This window comes from Rhinoderma darwinii, chromosome 3 (assembly GCF_050947455.1).
Source record: "Rhinoderma darwinii isolate aRhiDar2 chromosome 3, aRhiDar2.hap1, whole genome shotgun sequence".
Classification (NCBI taxonomy): Eukaryota; Metazoa; Chordata; class Amphibia; order Anura; family Rhinodermatidae; genus Rhinoderma; species Rhinoderma darwinii.
Window position 1 is genome coordinate 87582159 of NC_134689.1, and position 22569 is coordinate 87604727.

Genomic DNA, 22569 nt, shown 5'->3' on the forward strand with positions numbered 1-22569 from the left:
GGTATTTTGACAACCTTTATGGCATGTACCTAGGATGTGCCATTCAAGTCTGATAAGTGGGGTTTTGATCTGGTCTGAAAAGGGGAGAAGCAGCAGTTGGTTTTGTGTATTAACTAGTTCTCTCAATAGAAGACTATTTTGCAACATCTCTGATGCCATTGTAACTAGACTGTCTAAACAAGTGATAGTGACTTTTTACACTCAGGGAAAAAGAAAAAAAGCCAATGCAGTAACGCCTCATCTAGTCTAGGTAAAAACAACTGCAGATCATAAATGCTGCTTATTAAATGGCTGTTATCATTAGAGAAGCTCCTTCCACTTGCAGGCTGACCCTAGGTAGAAAAGTGTTGTCTCCGTCCAGGCAGGCCATGCCCTTCCCACAGATGCTGTACTTTTTAGTTTGTAGAGAAGCAGTAGGAAAAGATTTCAACATCAATGGTCAACGAAAAACCACAACAAAAGTCCCAGTTATAGGAAAATAAAAGGTGGGTTCTACATTCCCCCAAAGTAATTAAGTAACAGTGAGTACAAAAATCAAAATTTTTTTGTTAACGTCAGTAGGGGAAATAGCACTTGGGATGTCCTAAAGCAGTCCCAGAGGCTAGGCAAAATAATAAATCTGCCATGTTGGGTCACCTAACTTACAGCTAGAGTACCTTGCGACCCAGGCTGGCATCAGAGGAAGCCAGGTTATGAATCTGGTAGAACTTCATTAAGTTATGCACTAAAATCACGGTAGTACAAACTTAAAAAAAGCTTAAAAAACAAAACAAAAACTAAGCTTGGTGCCATACTGCCCAGGAAGCCCTGGAAGCTCTTGTAGAATGGGTGATAACCTGAAAGGGAAGAACCTTACCCTTGGACCGATAAGTTTCCAGAATCATAGACTTAAGCCAGCGAACAATAGTAGCCTCGGAAGCTGCCAAGCACTTGCTCTCCCATTCGGGAAACACAAGAAGAGTCGGAGCACCTAATCTTGTCAGTCGCAGCAAGGTAGGTACAAACTGCTCTCATCACATCAAGACTGAACAACGCTTCTTCAGGTAGGATAGGAAGTGGCAAAACTAAGGAATGTCCTAATTAACATGAAAGGCAGAGAACAAATTCGGGAGAAGGGGCACCTTGGAACACCACCTTATCCTTGTGGATCACAAGAAAATGAGACAGGACAGTGCAGCCAGTTGCAAAACCTGTCTGATGGAGGTAACGGCCATAAGGAAAGCAACCTCTCAGGAAAGGAGCCAGAGCTAATTGTTCTACAATGGCTTAAAAGGGTAAGACTGAAGAGCCCCCAGAACCTGGTTAAGATGCCATGGCTCAGTCAGATGTCAAAAAGGAGGGACAGAATAAGCCACATCCTGCAAGAATGTCTTCACTTGGGAATAAAAGCCATTGTTCGCTAAAAAAGGATATAGAGAGCAGACCCTTAAGATAAGTTAGGCAAAGGCCCTAACCCAGACTCAATTGCAGGAAGGACAGGCACATAGAGGTGGAAACACCAGGGGATGGAAGCTGCGTTGCACGATGCATCAAATTATCGATACTATTGGGCTGCTGTGCACCCTCAAACGGTTCAAAACTGTGAATTAATGTATTCAGATACTAAGCTATGCGACCGCACAGCTTAGTATTGTAAAAACATGAATGTAGTAACTAGCATAATGTGATGCAGCCGCCGCTGGCCTTGAAGAGGGAGAACATGGCGTACGCATGGCAAGCCTCTGATCTCTGCCGTTTTCAAAGCGGACGATCAAAGCGGACCATGGCATTCAAAAGGGAAAATAAAAAGTCTGTGTTCGAGTCTCAAGGAATCTCTGACGCGATCAAGGGACATATCTTAGATGGACAAACAGGCGAAGGTCCATTGAAGAACCCCAGGGCTGTAACCATATTTCCTATTGTTACGGCACACTTAGGTATGCCCTAACAACTGCCTGTGCATTATCAGTATATTGATATATGCCAGTACATAAAAACGCAAAAATTTTTTTTACAACAAACATTAAAATAAAAAAATAAAAAATACATAAAAAACACATTTGGTATCACCGCGACCATAAAAACCTGCACAACAAATTTATACCGTCATTTCTGATGATGGGTGTATGCTTTAACAAAAATGTTTTTGTTTTTTTTACTGAATTTTTGCCAAAATAAAAACTTTTATAGATTAAACTATAATGAAAATGTACCAAAAAAATAGTACATTTATGACCGCAGGAGGCAGAGAGCAAAAAAATTTAATTAAAAAATTGTTCTGTCCTCAGGGCCAAAATTGAATGTCCCTAAGGGGTTAACCCCAATGTTGCTATTAAGTGAGGGAAATGATGGGGTCACTTTCATAAGTTAAACACCATGTGCCTCCCATCAATATGGGAGGCACACGGTGTTAGGAATTTTGAAACATCCATGTGCCTCACATTAACCCCTTCAGGACTGAGCCTGTTTTGGCCTTCAGGACGAAGCAGCTTTTTCAAATCTGACATGTGTTACTTTATGTGGTAATAACTCTGGAATGCTTTTACCTATCCAACTGATTGTTTTCACGTGACATACTGTACTTTGTTAGCTAAAAAATTGTCGATAAATTCAATTTATTTGGAAAAAACACCAAGATTGAGAGAAAATTAGCAAAAATGTGCATTTTCTAAATTTAAATGTATCTACTTGTAAAACAGATCGTAATACCACACAAAATACTGACTAGTTTATATTTCCCATAGGTCTACTTTATGTTTGCATCATTTTTGAACATTCTTTTATTTTTCTAGGACGTTACAAGGTTTAGAACTTTAGCAGCAATTTCTCATATTTTAAAGAAAATGTCAAAAGCCTATTTTTACAGGGATCAGTTCAGTTCTGAAGTGGATTTGAGGGCCTTATATATTAGAAAGTCCCCATAAATCACCCCATTTTGAAAACTGCATCCCTCAAAGTATTCAAAACAGCAGTCAGAAAGTGTTTTAACCCTTTAGGCGTTTCACAGGAATAAAAGCAATGTAGAGGTGAAATTTGTAATACATTTTTTTCTGTACCACAGGTTTTACCAGAGAAATGCACTCAATATTTATTGCCCAGATACTGCAGTTTTTAGAAATATCCCATATGTGGCCCTAGTGTGCTAATGGACTGAAACACAGGCCTCAGAAGCAAAGGAGCACCTAGTGGATTTTGGAGCCTCCTTTTTTTAGAATATATTTTAGGCACCATGTCAGGTTTGAATAGGTCTTGTCGTACCAAAATAGTAAAGATCCCTCAAAAGTGACCCCATTTTGGAAACTATACCCATTGAAGAATTTATCTAGGGGTATAGTAAGCATTTTGAACCCAGATTTTTTTTTTGCTAAATTTATTTGAATTAGTATGTGAAAATGAAAATCTACTATTTTTGTGAAAAAAACGTAGAAATTCTTAATGTTTACAAGGAATAAAGTAGAAAAAAACTCCTCAAATTATGTAAAGCAATTTATTCCGATTATAGCAATACCCCATATGTGGTAATAAAAGGCTGTTTGGACTCACAGCAGGGCTCAGAAGAGAAGGAGCACCATTTGGATTTTGCTGGAATAGTTTTCAGTGCCGTGTCGCGTTTGCAATGCACTGGAGGGCTGAAAACCGTGGAAACCCCCCAAAAGTGACCCCATTTTGGAAACTACCCCTAGAAAAATTCCTTGAAGGGTGTAACGTTAGCATTTTGACCCCACAGTTGTTTTACTGAATTCATTGGAATTAGGGCAGATTCAGACGAACGTTGCGTTTTTGCGCGTGCAAAAACCACTTGACAGCTGCGTGTGTCATCCGTGTATGATGCGCGGCTGCGTGATTTTCGCGCAGCCGCCATCATAGAGATGAGGCTAGTCGACGCCCGGCACTGTCCAAGGTGCTGAAAGAGCTAACTGATCGGCAGTAACTCTTTCAGCACCCTCGACAGTGAATGGCGAACACAATATCGAGAAACCTGTTAAAAAAAAAGAAAAAGTTCGTACTTACCGAGAACTTCCCTCCCGGCCGTTGCCTTGGTGACGCGCCTCTCTTGACATCGGGCCCCACCTCCCTGGATGACGCGGCAGTCCATGTGACCGCTGCAGCCTGTGCTTGGCCTGTGATTGGCTGGAGCTGTCACTTGGACTGAATTGTCATCCCGGGAGGTCAGACTGGAGGAAGAAGCCGGGAGTTATCGGTAAGTCAGAACTTCGTTTTTTTTTTACAGGTTCATGTATATTGGGATCAGAAGTCACTGTCCATGGTGCTGAAACAGTTTAACTCTTTCAGCACCCTGGACAGTGACTATCTCCTGACGTCGCGTACCGGAAATTTTTTTGCCGGGTTCGGCCAAAACAGTTCGGCCGAACCCGGTGAAGTTCGGTTCGGTTGTCCGGGTTCGCTCATCTCAAAGACACTCCGTTTGGATGTTTGGAAACAGAAAAGCACGTGGTGCTTTTCTGTTTACATTCATCCTTTTGACAGCTGGTGCGCTGTTACAGTCGGTTCGCACGGAAGTGCTTCCGTGCGACCTGCGTGGTTTTCACGCACCCATTGACTTCATGGGTGCGTGATGCGTGAAATACGCGGAGATATTGAGGATGTCGCGCTTTTTGCGCAGCTGATAAACGCTGCGCAAAAAGCACGGACTGTCTGTACTGCCCCATAGACTTGTATTGGTCTGTGCGTGGCGCGTGAAAACCACGCGGCCCGCACGGACCCAATACACGCTCGTGTGAATCCCCCCTTAGTCTGTAAAGGTAAAAATCTACTTTTTTTCCTGTAAAAACTTGACATTTTTAATTTTTACAAGGAATAAAGGAGAAATAGCACCAAACATTTGTAAAACAATTTCTCCCGATTACGGAAATACGCCTTTTGGCACTCAAATTTAGCTGGAATAGTTTTTGGGTGTCATGTCGAATTTGAAAGCCCCCCGAGGGACCAAAACAGTGGAAGCCCCCAAAAGTAACCCCACTTGGGAAACGACACCACTTAAGGAATCTATCTAGGGGTATAGTGAGCATTTAGACCCCACACGTCTTTTGCAGAATTTTTTAGAATTAGGCCGTGAAAATTTAACATCAACATTATTTCCACTAAAATGTTGCATTTTTTCAATTTCACAAAGGATAAAGGAGGAAAAAGCACCCCAACATTTGTAAAGCAATTTCTCCAGAGTACTGCTATACACCACATGTGGTCATAAAGGTTTTTCCATTAGAAAGTAATTAACCCTTTCCGAACTGATCCATGTTTTGCTTTTTCTTTTTTCCTCCCCGCATTCCGAGAGCCTTTTTTATTTTTCTGTCAATAGAGCACTGTGAGGGCTTACTTTTTGCGGGACGAGCTGTAGTTTTTATTGGTACAATTTTTTGGTACATACAACTTTTTGAGCACTTATTACATTTTTTGGTAGAGCCAAAGTGACCAAAAAAAGGCGATTTTGCAGTTTAAAACTCTTTATTTTTCACGGCATTCACCGTGCGAGTTAAATAATGGTATATTGTAATAGTTTGGGATTTTACGGATGCAGCGATACCAATTTAGTGTGTTTTTTTTTACATTACTTTAGAGAAAAAATGTGAAAAGGGTTTCGTTTTGGACTTTAAATATTTATCAAAAAAATTCCACTAATAACTATTAACTTTTGGTTTTTACACGTTTTATTAGTCCCATAGGGGGACTTGAACCACCAATCATTAGATCACTAGTAGAATACACTGCAATACTAATGTATTGCAGTATATTGTGATTTTTAGAGCGCGATCGCTGTTTGTCCGTTAGTCTCGGGTATCAGCTGTAATACACAGATGACACCCGCTGCGTATGGCGCAAGCTCAGCGCGTGAGCCCGCTCCATACATCCCACCACCCCACGACATGCTATTAAGTCGTGGTGCGCGAAGGGTTTAACCCCTTAGTGACTTTAGGCTAGGCTGACGCCTTTTCACGTGAGCCTAGTCTAAGTCCTGCATGGGTCTCCCGTGCAGGCTGGAGCCGGGGCTCAGGTGTCTGATGACAGCTGAGCTCCTGCTCCAACGCCCGCGATCGAAGTTTACTTCGACCGCGGCCGTTTAACCCGTTAAATGCCGCCGTCAGTAGCGACCGCGGCATTTAACTTGTTTACAGAGGGAGTTCAAAAGTGTTTTTATTGTGCAAAAGTCGTAAAACAGAAAACCTCTACATATGTGGTATCGCCGTAATCGTACCGACCCATAGAATAAAGGGAACATGTTATTGACGCCGCACAGTGAACGGCATCAATTTAAAAACACATAGAACAATGGTGGAATTTCAGAGTTTTTTATAATCCCCCCAAAAAAAAGTTAATAAAAAAATTATATGTACCCTAAAATGGTGCTATTAAAAAGTACAACTAATCCCGCAAAAATCAAGTCCTCATACAGCTATGTAGACGAAAAAATAAAAAAAAGTTATAGCTCTTTGAATGCGACTATAGAAAAACGAATAAAATAGCTTGGCCATTAGGGCCTAAAATGGGCTGGTCACTAAGGGGTTAATGCGCAGCGGTTGGTGCAGAGTTAAAATTAAACTTTTCCACTGATGTGCCATTTTAGTGCACTATATGTTGTGTCCAGTTTGTGCGACAAATACCTCAAAATATTAACCGGTTTCTTCCGGGTATGGCGATGCCATATTGGTGGACGTAAACTGCTGTTTGGGCACGCTGTAGGGCTCAGAAGGGAGGGAGCGGCATTTGGCTTTAGGGAGCGCAGATTTTGGTAGGTAGTAGCTCTGGCGTTTTGCGAGTATTTCAGTTTATAACGTGGGGGCATATGTAGGCTGGGCAGAGTACATCAAGGGCATAATAAGAGGGTATAATAATGGGGTAAATAAATAATAATCTGCAGATATGTGGCCAGTGTCGCATTTATAAATGGCGCCCGATCTTATCCTCTTTTGGAACACTGCACATTTTGCATCGCCACGTTCTAGTAGCAGGAACTTTTTTTTATTTTTTCAACACCGGAGCCATGTGAGGGTTTACTTGTTGCGGGACAATGTCGTTTTCATTGGTACCATTTTGGGGTACATGCAATTCTTTTGATCACTTTTTATTTCATTTTTCAGCAAGCAAGGTGACCAAAAACCATCAATTGTGCCAATGTTTTTTATTTATTTTTTACTGCGTTCACCCTGGGCTATAAATGACCATTATATTTTATTCTGCGGGTCGATACGATTACGGCGATACCCTATGTATAGAATTTTTTTTAGATTTTGCAGTGTTTGCGCAATAAAATAACTTAAAAAACACAAAAAAGCTGTGTTAGGCCTTGTTTTTTGCGGGACGGGTTGTAGTTTGTATTGGTGCTATTTTGGCGTGCATGCGACTTATTGATCTTTTTATTGTATATTTTGGGAGGGGTGATAACGAAAAAAAATAGTAATTCTGGCATGGTTTTTCGTTTATTTTATTTGCAGTGTTCACCGTGCGGGAAAAATAATATTATAGTTTTATAGTTGGGGTAGTTACGAACGCGGTGATACCAAATGTGTACTTTTTTTTTTACGTATTCATTTTTTTCCTATAATAAAAGACTGACATAAACAAGAACTGCTTTTTTTCTTCTTACAACTTTTATTTTTACACATTTAAAAAAAACAAAAAAAAAACATTTTTTATTCATTTTTTTTTTTTTTTTACCTTCTTTACTTGTCCCACTAGGGGACATTTAGACTTGCAGCTCTGATCGCTGCGGGAATACAGTACACTACACACGTAGTGTAATGCATTCCAACTGTCATTGTGACGAGACAGTCACTCTGACATGAAGACTACGATGACCACCCTGGGGCTGGTCCTCCTAGGCCTCTGTACACGGCAGCCCGGAAGCCATTGTCTGGCGTCCGGTTGCCATGGGTACCATCGACAGCCCCCGTGATTTCACGTGGGGGCTGCCGATCTGCGCTAAACACCTTAAATTCGGCGAACGCAATCGAACGCCGCATCGAAGGGTTTAACTGCCGAAATCAGCGGCGATGGGCCGCTGATTGGCAACGGGGAATGCAGGGCAGACACCCTGTCAAGTTAAACGCTGCTGCGGTGTAGCGCCGCGCGGCGGTTTACTGTCAAAGAACGGACGTAACTGCACGTCGAGGTGCGCGAAGTTACTGCATACCTCGACGTGGTTACGTCAAGGTGCGGGAAGGGGTTAATAGTAATTAACCCAATCATGCACATTACACATTAACCCAATGTTGCTCATTATGACTCAGGTACATGATGGGATTAATTACTAATAATGTGAGGCACATGGAGGTCAAAATATATAACAGCATGTGCCTCACATCAAAAAATGGAAAGACTTTACTTTTAGTTTTTTTATTATGGTTAGCAAATCATTTTGAGGGGGGCGGAGCTACCGCGCATCATGATGGACGCTTAACTTCGGAGCTCCTCACTTCACTTCCAGAAACTACAGCTTCTAGGCAGAACTACGCGATACAATGGTGAAAAACTCTAAAGATAAGTGCAAGGACTCTCCCTTTCCTGCAAAACAGGAAGAAACTTTCCTCTCCTTCCAAAATGGCGCTGGAGCGACAAGCAGAGGACGCCAGAGAGGAGGATTCTGATGGAGACAGCTCCACTACTTACTCGGACACGACGAGGAGCAGAGACACGCTGTCTCGTGCATATTTTAAGAAGGTCCTGACACAGGCGATATCTCAGATCATGCAGGAGCTGGCAGATACCAAAGGAGATATTAGACAGATTGGATATCGAGTGGATTCGTTGGAGGAAACACAGCCCTCCATTTTGAGACATAGTAACGCGGTTAATACCACACTTGCTGCACACCAGACCCATGACAATAATACTTACCTGATGATTGAAGACCAGGAGAACCGCAGTCGTAGACAGAACATCAGAATTCGGGGTCTTTCCGAATTGACTACAGGAGACAATTTGCAGCAGGTGACTATTCAAATTTTTGCTGATCTGGTGGGCCAAGAGAGAGCTGACAAAATGGTGATCGAAAGAGTTCACAGGGCACTCAGACCGAAGCCTGCTTTGCATGAGCCACCGAGAGATGTCATTTGCGGATTGTTGAGTTTTATGGACACCATGCTTATTGAAAGAGGCGAGAGAACAAGTGGACTTCCAATATGAAGTTACAAAATTATTATTCTTTCAAGACTTCGCTCCTAGAACCCTTGCAAAACGGAGACTGTTGAAGCCCATAACGGATACCCTCCGATGTAGAAAGTTGCCGCTGAGATTGTCGTTTCCGTTTGGTTTAGCGACAGTAAAAGATGGACGTCAAATTACCATTCGCTCTCCAGATGACCTCACTATATTTTGGGAAAAGATGGGCATAACACCTATGGAGGTACCAACATGACTCCTTGCGCAAATGGATCACGACTTCCCGCTCTTACCTTCTCCCAGGTCGAAATCTCTGAGATACAAGAACTTTCAAGTGACCAACTTGGGTACTTGAGGTGCCTGCCCTTGAAGATACGACTTTTTCTTATTTTCTGCAGCTTGCTGTGGGTTTGGAGGAATGAATGAGTGTTTATTTGCGGTAATTTGCTCTCTATGCAAATCCTCTTGTATTCTGTAAATCTTGTGTCCTCCACTTACTCTCTTTTCTTCAATACTGCCTTATCTGTTAAGTTAGATACAGTTTTTGGTAGAGGAATCCTTCCTCTATTGCGCTATGCTCCCCCCCCCCCCCCCGCCTTGTTCTATACTTTTTCTAGTAGAGATACATAATTTATGGCCTTAGGGTTTAACTGCCTATCTGTGGATCTTAGTCCGTGTTTGGATCTATATATTGTAACCCTTGTAAGTTCATTTCTATACATCTCATGTGGCCTAGGTGATGTATTTACAAGCATCTGTGTATATAGTTTATGTTGGTAATGTGATCGAGCTTGGGCAACACTGCCTGTTTCACTGTGAGATTGATTGATGGCTTCTTGTAAAGTCTTAACATTTAATGTCAAAGGGCTGAATATTCTGCGAAAACGTAGTCAATTTCTCAATATGTTGAGACGAGAGTGCTGATTTAGTCTTCTTACAGGAGACACATTTTAAAACTAGTAAGATCCCCTCGCTCTAGACTAAGCCTTACGATAAGTGGTTCCACTGTACTTACCATGTTGCATCGAGAGGTGTTTCTATAGCAATACTATACCTTTTGTTCTTGAAGCCTCGCAAATTGATCCCCTTGGTCGGCTATATATTTCTCAAAGGTACTATTTCGATTGTGAAGGTTACATTAGTGAATCTTTATGCACCAAACGCGAGACAGGTGCAGTGGTTTGTAAAGGTATTACAACTTCTTGAAACTTTCTTTGAGGGCTTGGTGGTGGTAGGAGGCGATTTCAATTTGGCATTGGATCCGGATCTGGATTCCTCTTCTAAAGCATCTCATATTGCACGTAAGACCCTTAGACGCCTTAAAGTTATGTTAACTAAAATGCAGTTGATAGATGTGAGGAGACTTCTTCACCCGTCCATGAGGGATTATTCCTTCTATTCTAATCCACATGCTTCGCATCAACGTTTAGATTATTTGTTTATGTCCGAGAGGTACCTACCCCAGGTTTGTTCCTCTTCAATAGGGAACATAACAGAAACTGGAGCATGGTCCGAAATGGTTAAGTTCATCTTAAAAGAGATACCTGTTCGCGGATGGAATTGGAAACGTAACAATACCCTACTTGAAAATTCTAAAGATGTAGACACGTTAGAGAGTAAATTGGAGGGTTTTTTTTACATTTAATAATGACGCTCTTATTTCGTAACCCATCCTTTGGGAGACACACAAAGCCTTTGTCAGGGTGGAATTTATTGCCTTGGGGTCAAGGGTAAAGAAAAAGCGGTCGCAACTAATAAAATGCTGTGTTAAGCCAAATTTCTTCATCAGAAAATGTACATAAACTATCGCAGTTGGACGCAGTTCGGATAGAACTACAAAACCTCAGACATGAACTTAAAAACCTCCTGAATGTACGTTCTGCTAAGTCCCTTCAATTACTTAAACATAAAACATACGCACATGGGGACAAGGGAAATAAGCGGATGTCGAATTGCCCATTGATATACCCAAATATTATTTTTCAAGGTTTCGAAGCTTACTAATGGAGTTTTTATGGAATAGAAAACATCCTAGAATCGCATATGCGAAACTCATCCGGAAAAAAGGTGCTGGAGGGAGGTCAGTGCCGGATCTTCCAACTTATTATAGGGCCATACAATTGGGGAGGTGGACACAATTAGTTAATGGCAATGTCTCCCTTCCACATGTTGATATAGAACGTTATTTGCTGGGTAGGGGTCTGGCTTCTTATCTTTGGGTGAGGACACAAACACCTTCTAGATCCTTGGTGAAGAGCGATATGACTAGAGGATTGATCAGGGTCTGCCAGGCTTCATCAGCGTTGCACCTACATGATAATGCGTTTTCATTGCGGATGCCTCTTTCAATTCTACCTTGTCTTGTAAATAAGAAATGTACTCGCATACCGGAGACTTGGTCTGACCTCCACTAAGGATAGCTAGACTTTATGACTCGGCAGAGCTGCCTTCATTGCAGATACTGCATAGAGAACTGAATATTTTACAGCCTAACAGCCTGCCAGTATTGGACTTTTCTTCTACATGCCAGAAGTGGATGACATCTACTGATGTACATAAATCTGACCCAACTTGGTTAGAGAATTATACTTTGTTACCCTCGTTCCCTAAACGATCTCTCTCCAGGATATATAAAGAACAGATCACTTCCACATCTGTCTCTATTCCAGGGTTTATATTAGCTTGGGAGAAGGAACTAGGGTGTGTCTTTTCTGAGGAGAGATCTAGCATTTTGCGACATTCGCATGGATTTACCAGGTGTGTCAGAATGCAGGAAAATTCGTATAAGACACTCTCAAGGTGGTATAGAACATCTGAATATTTATATAAGATTCAAGTATCTCCATCAAATAATTGTTGGGAGATGTGAGAAGGAGGTGGGTAGCATTTCTCATATATGGTGGAGGTGCAGTGCTTTTGGAGGGAGGTTGAGGCCTTGATTGCAGAAAGGTGTGTTCTATTTCAATGTCCCTCACGAGGGAATTGGTCTTACTATGGTTGCCTCTTCAGGATTTTTCTCCTTCATCCAGGAATTGCCCCACTTTTATAATATCAGCAGCTAAATTACTGATTCCTACTAAATGGACAGAGACTTTGCACCCTTCACGTGAACACCGTGTGTCAAAACTACACCAGATATGTCGGCTGGAGGAACTTGCGGGTTGGAAAAACAAATATAGAAGTGCTTTTCTGAAAGTTTGGCAATCATGGTTGGACTACAGAGATAAGATTTAGGATTATAGATTGATACTTGAAGCCTGTATAGACTAAACTCAAGATCGTGAGACAGAGTGGGATTTATTTAAACGTAGTGACTGTTATTTGTGATAAAATATTTGGCCTCATGGGTTCATTTGTTCTATAAGTGTTCTTGAAATAAGTAGTCATGCATGATTGTTATATTTCTGCTACACATTGATGATGATGTCATGGTATGTGAAATTTCATGTTATAATGAGCGGTTTGTTTTCACTGGCTAACAGTGCTAATTGTACCATGCATATTGGATGTGTCTTTCTTATGTATGTATGTATATGTTTTATATTGCCTTTTGGTCTACTATAATAAAAAGAGTATATACAAAAAAAAAAAAAGTATTTTGATATTGAAAATTGCAATACTACATGAAGTATCGGTATCAAAGTAAAAGTTCTGGTATCGTGACATCTCTAGTTGCCGACACCAATGGAAATAGAGCTTCCGAGTGTAGTGATATGCTTTGGTGTTGTGCTTTCCGGGCCTTGAGCATCATCTGGATGACAGATTCAGAAATACTGTGGGTTTTCAAAAGCTCAGCTTCCAACAGATACACAGCTAAACGAAGAGGAGGTAGAGTGGGGTTGAACAGCGGACCTTGGGAAAGCAGTTCAGTTTGTAGCGGAAGGCGCCACAGTGAATCTGCGAGTAGGTTGACTAGGTTGGCATACCATGCCCAGAAAAGGCCAGTCTGGAGCTACCGGAATGTACTCGGCCTTGACTCACTTCAGAACTCTGGCCAGCAGCGGAAGGGGAAAAAGGAAGATCAGAAGAGAGAACCCTTCCCAAGAACTGACCAGGGCATCAACGTCGAGAGGCCACATAAGCTGGAAAACTGTGGATGAAACGAGATGCATAGAGATCCACATCTGGAGTGCCCCATTTCTGGAAAATCTCCGGAAGGAGCTACCATTCTTTTGACCCAGCTTTTTTGACTGAGAAAATCTGCAGCCCAGTTGTCCACTCCAAGCACGTGGAACAGAAAAATCCCCTATGATCTATGAGTTCTTTGCCCAGTCATATATGGGGAGCGCACACATCATGGGAGGGTTCATTATCCTGGGCTGTTTTGGGCTGATGGCACTGGGTGCATGGCGAGCTAGACTAGTCGCACAGGAATTTTTTTATTGCAGCAACCGCAAGAATAGTGCGTCACTACTGCAAAAGGTGCCGATTGTAGTCCTCCCGGGAGGAAAACATGTTAATGGAGAAAAAGAGAGAGGGACTAGTTAAGTGTCAGTTGGAAGGGAAACACCTATGGATCACAAGGAAAAATGGACCCCTGAAAAAAAAACAAAAAAAAACATAGGGTTAGCCTACCGCTACCACTCTCCGCTCTGCCTGACACGACTCACCGTCAGGAGGAGGTCATGCAGCGGAGGATCACTTTTTACTGGGTACGGTGATGGCACAGGACTGGACCAGGGTTGCCAACCGTCCGTAAATCTACAGACAGTTCGCAGAAATGGGTGTTTTTTTCTGTCGTCCTTCGTGTCCGGCAGAAAAAAGCACCGTCCGGGATTATTCTGAAGACTCCCGGAACTTTGCACTGCGCATGCGCAGTGCAAACGAATAGTAGGTCGCGGCCGGGCAGATTTTCAGCTTCTGTGGAATCTGAAAAAATTCTGGCCGGACCGGGAGTGGACCAATCCAGTCACCTGACACGAGGTCAAGGGAAACTCCGGTCAGGTGACTGGACTGGTCCAGTCCTGTGCCGTCACCAACCCCAGTCAAAAGCGATTTTCCTGATGGCGAGTCGTGTCAGGCAGAGCGGAGAGCGGTAGGCTACAACTCTCCGCTTTGTTTGCACTAAGTACAAGGGAAGTAGGGGTGTCATCTACAAGGGGAGGGGCTGTGTGTTGCGCTATCTACAAGGGGGGGGCTGTGTGTGAAGCTATCTACAAGGGGGGTGCTGTGTGAAGCTATCTACAATGGGGGGTGCTGTGTGTGGCTAGGCTAAAACTGTTAAGTCCAGTGCGGGATTGGTTTTGCCTGTCCGGGCAGAGCCAACAGACTATTCCTACGAAGTATGAGCCTGCTAGGTGAAGGGGCCTATATATGGTGTTGTATCCCCCCAATGACTAATGAGAAAGCACCTTTTACATTTTCTTTTCAATTTCTATTACAATGCAGAAAGAGTGTCCTCGAAATGGAGTCACTTTAATTTACCATAAAACGTTATTTATTTATTGCAACAGCAAACAATCTCTAACCTGTTTTTGGGTTGCAGACACCTTGTAGGAACATTCAGGTTCATCAGGTAGCTGTAAGACAAACAGTAAGTTATTATAAGAGAGTCTAATAACGTAAAGTTTTTGTTTAGCACTCAATCGGCTGCAGAAAATAAGTGCTACACATTTTTTTGCACGTCTACCAAATGCCATGCTCAGAAGAAACCGTAACCTTGGTCTAAATTGAAGTCCGGTCTTAAAGTTGTTTTTTTTTCTGCAAAATGTACCCACATGGCTCACTCAGCATACCATTGGCTAAATAGATGACCCATATTTATCCTGCAGTTTTGAGACGGCAGCAGCGGTTGTCAAAGCCACACCCGACTCAGCCATGCTTTGCATCTACTGACTAAAGCTACAGAGCACTGTTATTGCTGTCCACACCCACCCGTTCTACATAAGGTTGGAGACCTATGTGCACTCTTGTACTGGCTACTATCTTCCAGAATATTTGACATATTAGAACGGTTTGGGAATTGTCTGCTCTTAGCTGCCTCCATCCAATAATTTCACACACTTCAGTTAGATTAGGGCATCTTATGCTTTATCAACAAAAAACAGCCCCCAAAGTGCCAACCACATGGCGGCACTCCTCCCCTTCATAAGGCAGCACCAAGAAAACTCAACTGACATGCTCTACAAGAGCTTGCAAAGGCGTTATTCTCTATGCACACCACATTTGGCCATAAAGCAGGAAGTATATGTCTGGAAATAAAAGTATATACCTCCGTAAACGTGTTTTTTATTATGGAGACATGTACCAGTAGTCGCCATACATTCAACAGTTTATGCCTGGATACTTATTTTATACTATCTTTTACAGTACTAAAAATCATAGGCTGTTACACTTTTCAAAAGAAAAGTTTACCTTTTTTATATACTGGAAGTCATCAGAAGACACATCCAAACCTAATGGTATATGTTTGCACAGTATTTGTTTGAAGACCTGGTTAGCACATAGATTTAAAGATCTGGTGGCATTCATTGACCTAGTGTGTGTAAAATACACTAATCTAAAGGGGAAATGCTTGACATTATAAATGAACCACAAATGAGGCAAATATGCCAAACATCAAAAACCTGTCAATTATTATGGATGAGATTATATTTTGCACTGCATACAACCAATGAGACATACGAGACAACAGGAAAAATACACAACACATGTTTTTTGTGCGCAGTGATGGTGCGCTCACATGTAGTATTAATGGAATTCAAAGTTTTATGTAACAATGGGCTGTATGAAAAAGCAGCTCACACTTACCACTTAGGCTACATTCACACAACAGGACTTTTATTTATTTATTTTTAACGGCCGAGACTTGCCGTTTTCAGGGTGTATTCACAGGGCGGTCATGAACAAAAATTTTCCCAGAGGGGTATGATCTGTAGAGGGTTAACACTAATAATACAGGATGGGCCAATATGTTGCGTATCCTCTCCAAAGTCATCTGTCTCGAATGAGACCGTGCATCAGCCTTGTCATTTTTGTCAGCAGGATGGAAACGGAGTTAGAATTTGAATCTGCCGGGGCGTGGCTTAGCTATGGAGCCGTGAGCACGCTTTCTGGGGGAGCTCCGCACCAGCAGCTGAATACCAGCCATTTATCCCGGGTAAACCCGGCAGGCGATGCCAGGAAAACTTAGGGGAACCTGCCCTGGAACTTCCCGGTCCTTACCTCGCTCTTCTGGCCGCTGTAAAAGCATGGAGCGCTTCCTCTCCTCTTCACAAACGGCCGCGGACCCACGAGCAGCAATGGCGGAGGCATTGCCGCCACATCTGGCCACAGACACTTTGGCTCCCTCTCCTCCTGCTCCCCTGTTAAAGTCAGCACATGCGGTCACGACTGCCGACACGATTCCTCCCTGCTGCAGCACCCAGGATGCGGTAAGCTCTGTCTCTCCCCTCAACATGTCCTCAGTGGGAGTTTTGCCCGCCATTATACCACACACATATGCCCATCTGGCTTACATGCTGACCTACAACTACTGAGAGAGATGATACAAGCCCTCCCCACCCGGCAGGATCTTGACTCTCTGGTGACCAGGGTTGAGCAGGCACATCAGCAAGATATAGCTGACCTGCGTCAGGAGGTGATCAGAATAGACTCTAGGGCTCTTACATCTGAAAATACTGTGTCTGCTATTGACTCCAGAGTAACTGCTTTGGAAAGAGCTGCTACGGACACTAGAACACATTTACAATCCTTGGCGCTTCAGTTGGATGATCAGGAGAACAGAGGACGCAGAAACAATGTACGTCTGAAGGGCCTTCCAGACCTTGGCCCACGAGATGAGCTGGTGACTAGAGTTTCTATTATATTCAACAAGCTCACTAATCGACCGCCAGAAGCGACTTTCCTCCTAGACCGAATTCACAGAGTTTCGCGCCCAGGCCCGCTCGATCTGTCTTCTCCTTGCGACGTACTATGTCGCCTCCACTATTATACCGACAAAGATGCAATTATTCGGGGGGCTTGGTCACATGGTCCGGTCTCAGTTGAAGGAAGTACGGTTACTATATACCCTGATGTCTCCCCACGGACACTCTATATGAGATGGCTTCTACATCCTCTGCTTGAAAAGATCAAGTCCGCAGGCGCCACTTATAGATGGGGACACCCGTTCCATGTTGTCGTGAAGAACAACTCTGGATTCTACCTCCTGCGCCATTCCTCGGATCTTGAGGGCCTATTCCGTTTTCTTCAGATCGAGCCTTTCCCAGTTCCGGACTGGTTGGCCCTGGACAGAATTGAACAACCTCAACGTCGTCGTCTCAACAGACCTAGCCAGCCCATCCGAAGCAGATCCATCCCGGGAGCACCACATCTTCCGTTAATCGACCTCTCCCACCGGGTCCCGCCTGAGGCCTAAAGAGGACATTCACGCGAATATCCTTTTACTAGTCGCTGTTTTGCTAGGCCGCCTGAAGCATTGTTTTTCAAGGGACTCAATGTCGCCAAATGTTATTTTGTCCATCTAATGCTTTGCTAGGTACCTAACAAGGTTCTCTTGCAACCAAATGTTTTACCCAGCTTTTTCATAAGATACTCAGGTTTCTTGTATAGATATAGTGGCTGCTATAGGTATCTACCTAGCTCTCAGGAAATGCGTGCTGATTATACCGTATTAGTTTCAGTGTCAATTATAGACCGACATAAAATTGGTTAGTGTCCGAAGATGTTTAGAGGGCGTGTTAGCACCTGCAGCGCATGAGGCACTTAGCCTACTGTTACCTCCATCATTCCCTCCCTCTTGCTGGTTCATTATACTAGACAGTTGATTGCGACGTGGGGTAAGGGAAGTTTCATATGATTCTTCTAGCCTGTATCTCCTGTATTTTTAAAATGCGGCGTCTGCCGGGTATACATCGGTTGCATGCCAATTTTTCAAATCCTCTTAACAGCTACGAGGACGGATTTATGTCTGATATACGGTTATAGCAGCCTTTAATACTTATCCAGAAGGGTGCTGCAACTCTATAGGTTGTTCATAAGAGGTCACGGCTATTAGCACAGGATTTAGGTAAACCTGCCTCGGGCTATTAGAAGCTGAGAGATGCACGTCGGTTCTATCAATGTTTGTGCCTCTGTCGCCTCCCCCTAGGTAGGCGATGCAAGAAATGGTTTACTGTTTGATGATTATGTTTGCGGTCCGGGGCTGGGGCTCCCCCCCCCCCCCCGTGGTTTTCCAGGTCCCCACAAATTTAACAACCTTGCTTTACAGGTTTTTGTACCTTCTAGGAGTCGGCCTTCGGGCCTCTTTCTTGTGTATCGTCTCATTCTCTTTCTTTCTTATCCCTACCTATCCTCTTTTTGTCCTTTCCTTCGCCTTCCCCTCCATCGCATCCTAGGGCAGACATGACGCAACACACACAAACGGACCTGATAATAGGCTCATTGAATGTCAAGGGGTTACACAGCCCTGGAAAACGATCCATACTTTTCAATTTGCTGAAAGGCAAACATATACAGGTGGCGTTCCTCCAAGAGACGCACCTATGTCAGCAAAAACCTTTCAAACTCTCTAACGCATGGTTCCCCAATGCATACCATAGTTTTTCTCCTGACACGAAATCCAGGGGGACAAGCATTTTGATCTCCATATCTCTCCCTTGGGAATTCAAGGGGTCTCGCGGTGATGAATTGGGACGGATGCTCTTGATCAAAGGTGTTATTGACTCTCAAGTATACACCTTTGCTTCATTTTATCTACCCAACTCCGGTCAAAGCACAGCCCTTGTTGGCTTTCTGAATGCTCTGGAGGAGTTTGGAGAGGGTACCATTGTTCTGGGAGGGGACTTCAACGTAGCGCTAGATCCCACGCTAGACACTTCCGTAGGTTCTTCATCATTCTCGAGGGCACATCTGCGCCGCATTATGAAATCATTTCACGAACACCAATTAGTGGACACATGGCGGCTCCTACATCCAGCAGATAGAGACTTTTCCTTTTACTCCGCAGTACACGACAAATACTCCAGAATTAATCTTTTTTCCGTCAAACATCACTCGCTACACTCTATACGCTCTGCCGACATTGACTCGATTTGCTTTTCAGATCATGCTTTAGTCACCTTGACCCTCTCTCTACATTCCCCTCTATACCGCCAATCTCAGTGGAAACTGAACCCAACGTTTCTTCCGGATTCAGTTGTTACTGCTGATATTCAACGCAATATAGCTGACTACTTCGCAACTAATGCCACTGAGACCATCAATCCTCGCATTATCTGGGAGGCCCATAAATGCGTGATCAGGGGTATATTTATCAAACATGGAGCCCGCCTGAAGAGCGAACGGGCGGTGGCCACGGTCCGTTTGCTGTCCGAGATTGAGATCCTTGAAATCTCACACAAACGGTCCCGTGATCCGGAATGTAGGATCGCCCTCCTCCACAAAAGAGAGGAACTACGTACCTTATTGATGGCCCGAGCCAAGGCGACGCTTTCTAAATGTAAACGTCACTATTATGAATATGGCAACAAAAGTAGTAGGTCTCTGTCTAGAGCCTTGCGGACTCAACAAACCCAGAATTATATACCCTCTATAGTATCCCCCTTACAAACACGGCTTCGTATGCCGTTGGACATAGCCTCCGCATTCCGGGATTTCTACGCTGCCCTGTATAATACGACTCTACTAATCCGTCTGTGGCATCCCGTGAATTCAGGTCAAATATCTCTAAATACATCGCAGATTCTGGTCTACCCGCCCTATCGGAAGACAACATCACTAGCCTGGAAGAACCACTTACTACACAAGAACTCTCATACGCTTTAAAACATTCCCGAACAGGCAAGGCACCTGGCCCAGATGGATTCACAATCCAATATTATAAAAAGTTTCTGACGGCCCTAGGACCACATTTCCTAGCCTCCTTCAATTCCTACTCTGCCTCCTCCCCCATCCCTCCCGAAGCCCTTAGGGCTAATATCACGGTGATCCCCAAGCCTGGGAAAGACCCTACACAATGTGCCAGCTACAGACCTATATCCCTCCTCAATACGGATATCAAATTATTTGCCAAGATTCTGGCGGATCGTCTTGCACCATTGATTGGAGGAGTTGTGCATACGGACCAGGCAGGGTTCATGGCAGGTAGAGAGGCACGTGACAATACAACTAGAGCCATCAATCTTATCCACAAGGCCAAAATCTCCAATGTACCCCTTATGCTTTAATCTACGGACGCGGAAAAAGCGTTTTATAGAGTCAATTGGACCTTTATGGAAGAAACCGTCTCACGTCTTGGCCTTGGATTCCATATGATGGGCTGGATAATGTCCCTCTACTCATGCCCATCTGCCAGAGTTCGAGTAAATGGACTTCTCTCAGAGGAATTTGCTATACACAATGGCACCAGACAGGGCTGCCCCCTCTCACCCTTGATCTTTGTACTGACACTAGAGCCCTTTTTATGCCATATACGTGCGAACCCTGATGTGAAGGGACTAGAAACGAATACCTCAGCTAACAAGGTGGCTGCTTACGCAGACTATCTGCTTTTTTTTCTGACCAATCCAACTGTCTCCCTTCCTAATCTCATACGGGAATTCCAACGCTTTTCAAGTTTATCCAATTTTAAAATTAATTTCTCAAAGTCCGAAGCCCTGAACGTTTCTCTCTCACCCCATCTTTCCGCGGCCCTGAAACAATCTTTCAGTTTTAAATGGACTCCGACAGCTCTGAAATATCTCAGGGTTCGCCCATCAGCAGACCTGAGAGATCTCTTTCAATTAACTTTTCCCCCACTCCTTGCTGAACTTAAGGCAGATTGCGCCAGATGGTCCAAAGGCACCTTTACATGGATGGGCCGTTGTACCATCTTCAAAATGAATGCAATTCCCAGGCTACTATATCTATTTCAGACCCTTCCCATAGCCATCCCAACACAGTTCTTTAAAATGGTCAACTCTCTTCAGATTGCGTTTGTTTGGAATGGTAAGACTCCGCGACTTTCCTGCACACTATTGTGTCGATCCAGGGCATCGGGAGGGCTAGAACTTCCTGACGTCCGCACCTACTACATTGCATCTCATCTTGCTCGGGTAGTTGATTGGTGCAGACATGCGACCTTTAAGTCTTGGGTGATTCTGGAGCAGAGTTTCTACTCTATTCCATTATCGGCTCTTCCGTGGCTACACCGTAGCCAACTCAGACATCTCCACCATCACCCTACTATAGGCCCAACACTAGTGTGCTGCTCTCTCCCTTCGGTAAGGACATCTTGCTTGCCACTCCCTTCCTCAATGTTTCCGATACTGGGCAATCCATCCTTTCCTATTAGCTTGACGGACCCAATTTTCCGTATATGGCAATCCTCGGGATGGTATCGTGCAGATCGGTTCTTGACAGACGGTGAATGGCTTTCTGTTGTGGATCTGGCCCAGATTCCTGATCTGCCTCCGTTGGGACACTGGCGTTCTCTGCAACTACGACACTTTTTAACCTCTATCTCAGCTCCTACGTCTTACCAAGTGGTCAAGACCCCACTAGAGACCCTCTGTACAGGCTCTGATTTGGTTAGACATACATTGTCCGCAATCTGCAAAATTCTCATGGACCCCCAGATATGCCCACCCCTGCATACATTTCAAAATGGGAAGAGGATCTGGAGATATCCTTCTCTCTCACCCAAGGGCAGCGTATACTCCTTATGGCTCAAAAAACTTCCATCTGTTCAAGATACCAAGAGGCAAGCTTCAAGCTACTCTCGCGCTGGTATAGGACCCCAGCCCGCCTACATAGCATCTTCCCCACAGCATCCCCTATGTGTTGGAGATGTGGGCAAGACATTGGTACCCTCCTTCACACCTTCTGGTCATGTCCCCTCCTTACCCCATTTTGGGAAGGCATAAAACGGGTGATAATTGAAGTCACAGATACAAGTACAACTTTGGATGCGGCTTTCTTCCTTCTTCATCACTGCGACATTCCAGCGAACAAGTATAAGCGTTCTCTGCTTCACTTTCTAGTGATGGCAGCATGTCATTGCATCCCGCTACGGTGGAAAGATCCATCTCCCCCCACGCTATCCCTCTGGGTTTCACAGGTTAACGACATCATGCATATGGAGGACTTGACATCCGTTATTCACGACTCAAGCTCCAGGTTTTGTCAAACTTGGACCCTATGGATAGTTTTTCAGGATTCGGACTCCTATAAAGACATCATACGAGAGCCGCATTCCTTTAGTCAGCCGGAATAGCACCTCAGCCTTTGGGATGCTGTGGAGGGTCTCCTCCCCTTTTCCTTTCCGCTTTCACTTTCCTTCTTCATTCCCAAGATTAGGAACTCCGCTCCAGCCTCACTTTGGAGATTCGAGATCCCATATCATTATCCTCTCTTTTTCAATCAGTACACTGATGTATAACAATGTATTTATGCTTTTTGTACATTTGCTGTCGGATTATGTATTCTAAATGTACATTGCCTTGTTTTATGTACCCTTTATGTTACAAAATGGACCTCTTGGGACAACAAAAT

General features: G+C 43.8%; 1 protein-coding gene and 1 long non-coding RNA gene across 2 annotated transcripts in view; both read right to left on the minus strand.

Moving 5' to 3' along the window:
* The window catches only part of LOC142750375 (uncharacterized), a 468269-nt gene that overhangs the window by 323954 nt on the left and 121746 nt on the right, over positions 1–22569 (minus strand). The window lies entirely within an intron of this gene.
* Positions 1–22569, minus strand: part of LOC142751021 (uncharacterized) — a 39994-nt gene that overhangs the window by 1486 nt on the left and 15939 nt on the right. The window contains exon 4 of the long non-coding RNA XR_012882682.1: positions 14565–14615. This is a non-coding gene — a long non-coding RNA (uncharacterized LOC142751021). The remainder of the gene's footprint in view (positions 1–14564; positions 14616–22569) is intronic.